Source organism: Simochromis diagramma, unplaced genomic scaffold (assembly GCF_900408965.1).
Source record: "Simochromis diagramma unplaced genomic scaffold, fSimDia1.1 OVJJ01000187.1, whole genome shotgun sequence".
Classification (NCBI taxonomy): Eukaryota; Metazoa; Chordata; class Actinopteri; order Cichliformes; family Cichlidae; genus Simochromis; species Simochromis diagramma.
Genome location: NW_024387010.1, coordinates 16,104 through 25,347, shown reverse-complemented (window position 1 = coordinate 25,347; position 9,244 = coordinate 16,104). Strand labels below are relative to the sequence as shown.

General features: G+C 42.0%; 1 long non-coding RNA gene across 1 annotated transcript; it reads right to left on the bottom strand.

Moving 5' to 3' along the window:
* Positions 1-6,559: 6,559 nt before the first annotated feature.
* LOC120739299 lies at positions 6,560-7,228 on the bottom strand. Its single transcript, XR_005697169.1, has 2 exons — positions 7,042-7,228; positions 6,560-6,813 (listed from the first exon to the last, which is right to left on the bottom strand). It is a non-coding gene; the product is annotated as an uncharacterized LOC120739299 (long non-coding RNA).
* Positions 7,229-9,244: the final 2,016 nt, after the last annotated feature.

Sequence of the window (9,244 nt, the reverse complement as noted above, 5' to 3'; positions counted from 1 at the left end):
CCTCCTCTTCTGTTGCCCCCCTCTCGCTCTTTCAACACTCCCTTACCTTACCGCTTTATTCTCCGTTCCTTACCCTCTGCTTTCATTATTCCGTTCTCTCTTGCGTTAATCCTTTTACTTTTTCCTTTCTATATTGGCGACTACTCCTTATCTTTCACCCTTCCTCCTCCCCCAGAACGATTCCTTCAATCTCTTCTAATGTCCGCGTGATTACCCAGCCCTCCACCCTGCCAGCGTACGGCAAAGAACGCCGATGATCACCTTTCGCTTCTCAGGAACGCCGTGGGACGTGACAAAACGTCGACATGTTACGCCTCGGGAGTGAGAACGCTCTGAATCACTACTTATTATGTGTTTATGTGTCCTGTACATTTTCAACCCCTTTTAATGAAGATTTAGTATTTAAAATTTTTCAGAATTACAAGTTTCACCTCCTGCTAAAGTTCATCCAACCAGCCCACCTGGACCATCCTCTGCTGACAGTGTGGATGCTGGACCGTCCCAGACACCAGAGGCTCTAAACCAGCAATTTTATTCTTCATTTAGAGCCTGAACCAACATCTTCCTCTGTCAGCCTCCGTCATCCCCTCTTCACCTGCTTCCTCCGCTCTCCTCTCAGCTCTGCTCCTCCTGCATCCTCCTCTTCATCTCTGCTTCCTCCTGCATCCTCCTCTTCATCTCTGCATTCCTCCTGCATCCTCCTCTTCATCTCTGCTTCCTCCTAGCATCCTCCTCTTCATCTCTGCTTCCTCCTGCATCCTCCTCTTCATCTCTGCTTCCTCCTACATCCTCCTCTTCATCTCTGCTTCCTCCTGCATCCTCCTCTTCATCTCTGCTTCCTCCTGCATCCTCCTCTTCATCTCTGCTTCCTCCTGCATCCTCCTCTTCATCTCTGCTTCCTCCTGCATCCTCCTCTTCATCTCTGCTTCCTCCTGCATCCTCCTCTTCATCTCTGCTTCCTCCTGCATCCTCCTCTTCATCTCTGCTTCCTCCTGCATCCTCTTCGTCTGTTCTTCCTCCTGCATCCTCCTCTTCATCTCTGCTTCCTCCTGCATCCTCCTCTTCATCTCTGCTTCCTCCTGCATCCTCCTCTTCATCTCTGCTTCCTCCTGCATCCTCTTTGTCTGTTCTTCCTCCTGCATCCTCCTCTTCATCTCTGCTTCCTCCTGCATCTTCATCTTCATCTCTACTTCCTCCTGCATCCTCCTCTTCGTCTCTGCTTCCTCCTCTTCATCTCTGCTTCCTCCTGCATCCTCCTCTCCATCTCCACTTCCTGCATCTCCCTCGATTTCTACGGCGTACACCTCGGATGTCCCAACCAGAAAAAGGAAAAGGAAAGGTTAGACTTTATGTTATTGTAAATGTACAAAACACATGACAGGTTCGTTAAGTTTGATAAGATTTCTTTTTTCATTTTGTTTCATTCTTTCATTTTCTCCAGTTTTACAGACCTCATGTAAATATTTCATTTGTTATTTTTCAGAATGCTGAAAACACCGTACACAGAAGATTTTCAAATATGAAGAGATAGTAGACAGGAGAGTTGTAAATGTAAGTAATTTAGCCTGCTGCTGTGCAGATTTGTTTGCATCTTTGGACTTCCCGGATTTGAACTGTGCCTGACTGACTATCCATAAGCTTTTGTATTTGATGAATCTTCACTAATTCAGCCACTGAGTCTGGATTTCACTCCAAATAGGACATTAAATAGGAACATACCACCTGATACGACCTGGTCGTGCTGCCTTCCTGATGTTTACGTTCTTTAAAGTCCTCCTGACATCATGCTCAGAAGGAGTGATTGATGTGGAGGTGCTCCTTCCCATTCAGTAACATCTGCTTCAGTTAGTTTTGCTTGTGAGCCACAATGTAAGCAGTGTTGCTTTGCTGACATGCACTCGATGCTGGCAGTACAAGCATTGTAGTGGTTCTTATGTTTTTGTAAACTAATTGTATAATATATTGAGCCATTCAATAGTACACAAATGTTTGTAGGCTCCTTTTTGTATGCAACCTGCATGTCTTTCTTAACTAAATGTTTGTTTATATCATGTTTTTCAGGAAAAAGAAGAAGTTAAAGTCAAGTGGAAGCCCTGCTCAACATGGTATGTAGTAACAACTTTGTTGGACGGGAACAGACATTCATATTGTTGATAAATAGTTATCACCTCAATTTGAATTCATGTATTTGGACTAAAGTAAATTGGGAGCTTTTAGCTGTCGAGCTGCTCCTCTGTGAGGAGCTTGATAGCTGTCCACCTCCAAAGTCCATTATGAGTTTTGGAGGTGGACATGGTCAACACTTTTAAGAGTTGGCGTAAGACTTCACTTCTTTATAGAGCTTATAGTTAGGGCTGGTTCAGCTCAGCCCTTAGTTATGCTGTCATAGGACCAGACTGCTGGGGGTTAGTGCCCCCCCCCCCCCCCTCTCTCTCTGTCTGTCTCTTTCAGGGTTATGCAGGCTCAGTATTGGTTGAAGATGCAGTCACGTCTCCTTTTACTAAAAACTCTCCCCCTCTCCCTCACCACCATCTGTAAACATACATGTCTCAGTAATGCAGTTCATGCATGTTACTAACTAAACTTCTTCCCTGGAGTTTCTGTGCTCTCTCATCCAGCAGGTTCTGAAGGATCGTGGCTGCTGCTGTGGTCCTGCTTGACGTCTGCTTCATATATTATTACTCTCTGACTTGATTTGATTCATTTATATTACAATGAAGGTGTATAAAGCATGACATGAATATAGAAGATATTTCATCCTAAAAAATTGTCATATGTCACAACCTAAATGATCCTATTTTGTGTGTGTGGTTGTTGTTTGTTATGTTTTTCTCCTGACAGTGGCAAAGTGTGGGATGACACATGGGAACCTGTGCAGTTTTACACACAGTAAACCAGGCACCACAGGTGGCAGAGATCGCACAGTTCACAGTTTGTAGTTCAGCATAAAAGTTCAAAATAAGATATTTACTGTACAATTCTAACCAGTGTCAGTCTCTGTTTCACTCTCTAACTGTGGCTTAAGTACATAAAACACTCATGAATCTGATCCATCAATAATATCTTCCCAGCACTCGATATCTCATAGTTTTACATATCAGCCAACATTATTGTCTACATGCTCATAAATATAGAAGTGACTTGGCTATTGTAACATATTGCAAGTTAAAGCAATACTGCACTGCACTTATAGTAAGTAACATCTTGTATGAGGTGATTAGGGTCAGCAGTGCTGTGTATGGGAGCCTAAAGCAAAGCTAACTGCACCAGTACCAGCTTCACAACATGTTGTATATTATACGTTTCTACCTGTTTGTAATATGTCATCTGTCATGTTTAGATGCAGTGACAATTGCACATTTGGATTCGTGGTCATATGTGGTTTTTATATACAGGGTATTATTTTTTTTAATTGTCATTTTTTTCTATTGTTCTTGTTTGTTTGCACATCATTATTGTGTGCATATTGCATATGTAACATTACTTTTATTGTTAATATTATTATTAGATACCAAAGATACAATTTGATGAAGGGTTTTCCTGTCAAAATGTCAATAAAAATGCAATTACACGCGTAAACAATAGGATCAAAATACACTTTTAAAAAGTCTGTTGATCAAATACTGATTTTCAAAACATTCTAGAGGAAAATAGAGATAAAATAATCTGAATACTAACAGTGATCTTGGATGATGATGGAGGCTTGAATGGATTATTCTGTTTCAGTCAATAGGTTCATATCTATGACAATAATTTGATAAGTTTAACAGGTTGGTTCAGGCCTGGCAATACAGCAAATATTCACAAACTTTTTTTTTTGAAGAATACTGATCTTTTTTGGGATGAAGCTATCTGGCAACACGACACAGCCCTTTAACCTCATCTGTATGTCTATCATGTGGCTGGTACTGGGTTTTGGTTTGATGCATATGCAGGTTACAGCTGGGGAATGGCAGTATGTTGTGGATTGATTTGGCATGTTCAACCACTGTTACACCAAACTCTCTCACTTATAACATGATCAAGGCCTCTTACCCAGTGTCATGGATTCTCTGTAGTTTTGGGGACACAGGGCCAAAGTCTGAGGCAGTAAGTCAGATCAAAGAAGGCAATGATTCTAAAATGGGAGTTTACTCGTGTCATTGTGTATATCCAGGAATATGTACCTGAGGATAGTTGTCATGAAATCAATATTAAATCAAAGTATTCCTTAATGACCACAGCTGGCATGAGTTCTCCAAAGCTGCCTGCTGTCTCAGGATCTGTCTCCAAAAAGAACCAGGGAGCGCTAACATGTTATGTTCTAAACTGATGAAGAAAATGCACATTAAACATAATATAAACTTACTATGTTAAGTAATGTGAAGAGGATGCCTTTAGCTCCTATTGGGTTGGTTCCTTGATCAGTGCAATACAGAATCATTCATCTGGTTTGATGTAATGTCCTTAAAACACGTCAAAATGAGGCTCTGTAGTCTGTGTGGCCTCCACATGCCTGTATGACCTCACTACAACACCTGGGCATGCTCCTGATGAAGTGTGTTAAGGTTCACATAATTGAGGAAGGAGAGTACAAACAACCAGGTCCAGAAGATCTTGGTCAAACAATTGATTTTAATGAATACACGCATGGGAAGACCACTGTACGCAGACAGCACTTGATCTTCGACTTAATCAAAGCATACACAGATTTTTATAGCATCAGGGTTTGAATTAATGACGCCCCTTCATACGTCACAGACAGAATACATACGTCAAATCAAAACCACAATGACTTTTAACACAGTTTAAAGGAACGTTGTCTTCTATCTTCATGGCCGGTACTTCCTGTCATTGCCGGATGCTCTCTTGTCATCTTGACACCTCAGCAGCAGTTCTGCGACAAACTGCTCTTTTGCAACCCCAGGCAAAACATGATTAAACTTCCACCTATAAATGATTCTCTAACTGAGTGTGTGTGTGTCGTCCTCAAATGTTCTCTCAATTCACCCGTTGCACTTCTGACCTTTTACCAGACCAGAGGCTCATCCTTATGTGTAATAACTTAACTGAAACTACATGTACTATGTTGAATAAATGTTTTAATCAAGAACTTCTACTAAAAGCTTAGTAAAAGAATATAAAAGTATAACAGACAATTAGAATAACCTAGTAATTCAAATAGCCTCGTCTAACCTGCTCAGAATGACTTTCGGTTTCAGTCCTGCAAACTCTCTGCAACTTCCTGTCAGCCTGCAACTTAGTCTTTCTAAAAGACACACACACTGTTTAAACCTCTGAATACAATATCAATGCTGCAGATTCTATTATTAATGCAATGGTAATGATGATAATTATTTAACAATAGCAATAAAATAATTTCCATGCTCCACAAGTGGCAGATGGTCTCCTGATGGATCTCCTCCCAGACTCCAGGACTAGAGCATCTGCCAACTCCTGGACAGTCTGTGGTGCAGTTGGTGGATGGAGTGAGACATGATGTCCCAGATGTCCTCAAATGGATTCAGGTCTGGGGAATGGGCGGGCCAGTCCACAGCATCAATGCCTTCGTCTTGCAGGAACTGCTGACACACTCCAGCCACATGAGGTCTAGCGCTGTCTTGCATTAGGAGGAACCCGGGGCCACCCGCACCAGCATATAGTCTCACAAGGGGTCTGAGGATCTAATTTCAGCACCTAGTGGCAGTCAGGCTACCTCTGCCGAGCACATGGAGGGCTGTGCGGTCCCCCAAAGAAATGCCACCCACACCATTAGTGAGCCACTGCCCAACCATCATGCTGGAGGATGTTTCAGGCAGCAGAAGGTTCTCCAATATGTCTCCAGACTCTGTCACAAGTACTTAGTGTGAACTTGCTTTCATCTGTGAAGAGCACAGGGCGCCAGTGGCAAAGTTGCCAATCTTGGTGTTCTCTGGCAAATGCCAAACATCCTGCACGGTGTTGGACTGTAAGCACAACCCCCACCTGTGGACGTCGAGCCCTCATACCACCCTCATGGAGTCAGTATCTGACCGTTTGAACAGACGTGCATATTTGTGGCCTGCTGGAGGTCATTTTGCACAGCTCTGGCCTTTCTTTCCTACCCCACAGTACCTTTCCTTAGCTTTTGTTTCCTACTCTTTTACTTAGTCTTTGATCACGGTTGTCTTTCTAGAGAAATAATGTCATTTGTTCTGGGGCGAGTCACTGGCTCGGGTGCATTCTGGGACTGTCAGTTCACCAGTGTGCTGGCATGCTTCTTAACAAACACACCACTACAGCAAACATCTCAGTTGTACTTGTTGATTTCTTCAACAAAACACTGAACAAAAAATGTCCTTGTGAGTGTGCTGCCTGGTGCTTTTACATTTTGTGGTAATTTGAGCAGCCCAGAAAGCATCCCATGAATTAAATGATGTTATTGTATCTGAACATGTGCACTAGTCATTAAATTAGATGGGAAAGAATGATTCAGGGTAAACAACTGCACCAAGGGAATTACATTGTTCTTCTCAACATGTAAAATGTCTGTTGATAAGCAATTTCTGAAACAGACATTATAAAAATCACATTAAACAGATGTGATTAACTTTTTATTCTAGCAAACATAACATCAATGATGACACAATCAGTCTTCATCAGAAGTGCTCAAATCACTCTCATCGTCTGGAACGTCCTCCTCCTCCTCCGAGTCCATTTCCAGGAGTGGTTGGTGGCTGAGGATTCTCTTGTACACGTCCTTTACTTTGAGCGTTTCAGCTTTCAGTTCACTTTGTTTTTAAACCAGGCTATGGAGTCCTTTCTGTGCATCCTCCGACATGCCAACAAGGGAGGCTGTAAAAACAACAAAACTATTAAATATAAGTAAAACAAACAAACAAACAAACCTCACCTCATAAACACAAGGAGTTAGGATCATGTAATTAAACTTTTTTTTAAGGGAGAAGGCAGTGTTAGCTAGCAACCCAAATATAGGTAAAAGATCCAGTAAGACTTTAGCATCTGCTCTTATTTTCAATCAATTCATCACCAAATGTATAAATAAATAAAAGATGTGCTTACAGTCTGAGGAGATTGTCCCCAACACCACAGATCGCATTCGCAACACTGTCCAGTGATGCTGCATCTCCCTGCAAAGGATCATCTCCTCCTCTCTCAGGCGCCTCACAGCCATCACCTTCTCAAAGACCTTTCTCTTTGTCCGGAGGTCAGCAGCAGCTACAGTTTAACAACATCAGATAGGAAAACATAGCAGCATATTATGATTCAAGAACAAAACATTCAACTGCTGCTCAGATACTGGGAGTTTGTTTAAAAAGGATATTTAGAAATCAAGAGCTAACATTCACTTGTGCTCTGCCAGGGCCAAACGCGGGTCTGCATGAGGGCATCACTGGATACGATTTGCTTTGTTGGTTCAGCGAGCTTGTTGTAGTCGTCAACAGCAGCCGCCAAGTGCTTCTTCTCATCTAAGATGACCTTGTGAATTCTGTGTCGCCTCTTGTTGCTATCTGTAAATAATCATAAAAAGGAACACCTTCACATAATGCATATATTTACATTTTAATCTACACTCATCAATTTGTTTGCTAGAACAAATCACATCCAGCTTAAACAAACCTGGATCTGATTTTATTCTGTTTACAAAGTAGCTGTACAAGCTGTACAAACTGAGCATCAAACGGTCCGTTTCAAAGAAACTGTGACACCATTTTGTCTGTAAAGACTTTGTGTTCGCACTCTGATGATGACGACAAGCTCCTCTACTCGTGCCTGCAACGCTCCAAGGCTGCCATCAGTTTGATCCGTTTCTAAGTGAGAGGAATATTAATCAGAACACAGGATGAGTAACAGTCACCAAACTACAGTGGACTCTGTAATCACTGACTTGATGATATTCATTATAAGACATCTGGAGCCTTCATGTGCTGCATTATCATGAGATAACAAGTATGTTGGTGTTCAGCTTTATAAAACCAACTAGTACGACATCACTTCAACCCAGGTCCAATCCAATTTGATCAAACACAACAACTCTGCCATCAATTCTGCTTTTACAAGGCTTATTTTTCCTTGTTTGTTGACACTGTCAGAAAGATCTTAACTCTAAGTTCTTTAATGAGGCCATGGTGGGTCCTGTTGTTGTACACGAGTGCATTATATTGAGACTCACCTTCAGCCCATTGCTGCAGTGTGTCGTCATCCACACCCAGCTCATTTCTGCTCGCATTCAGGCTCTCCACTTGTTCTCTAAGGATCCTTATGATCTAAGAATACATTAATAAATGTCATTCATATGGACATTTTTAGAGTCCTGGTGTTTTTCCCATACATTGTGTGGTAATGGGGGTTAGAACGATGCCACCTTATCCCATAGTCCAGCCAATAATGCGTATATGCGCAGCCAATCAACCTTGTTGACAGGCTATGACAGCGTCCTTATGTGCCGACACCGGTGTGTTAGCTGGCAAAGCGGCGTGGCTGATGTGGAGTGAAGCCACGTTAATGACAACGTGTACAACCATTGGAGATGTGAGCAGGACAGACGGAACAATTAACGGAAAAAGTGTGGACTTTATACCAGTTTTTAAATTGTGTTGATCGGCCACGTAAAACCAGAGTTATGATAAAAAAATATGCAATGTTTGATTTTCTTCCTTAATACTGTCGTTGTTTATATTTACTGCGGGAAGAAACGGTAAAAACTGCATTTTATAAGAAAAAAGGCTCGAAAGCGCTCTCCACCTGAGAGCAAAAACAAACCCCACCACCCTCTGTCTTTCCTATTCGTCCAAAAAAGTACCATGTCGACCAATCAAAAAATGATATAGCAATGTGGCATCTAGTTGTTAAGAAAGGGGGAAGTTTTAGGAGTGACGGTGGTGTTTTGAGATGTGAGAGATTTGAGACGTTTAGCGCAAATCTTGTGTAGTTAGTGTGTAGTGTAGTTTTGTTGTGTGTGTCAGAACAATGAGGCGACTGCTGAATGTTACAGGTGTTACAGCAGTGATACATCTCCTGCTGTCAGGCCTGCAGGTATCAGGCTGTTGTTCTCCTTTATCTCATAGTGGACAGAAATTATTTTTTGGAGTGACACAAATAATTTGTTTGGCATCAAATTTGATGCAGAACAGCTGATAGAGAGATAATCCCATACAGTTTATGACAAAATTTAATCCAAAGTGATTGATGGCCCTAATCATGACCTTTTGACCTCCCCCCTCCCCCCCGGAAGCGAGTAATGACCGTGACGAATTGCATCCGG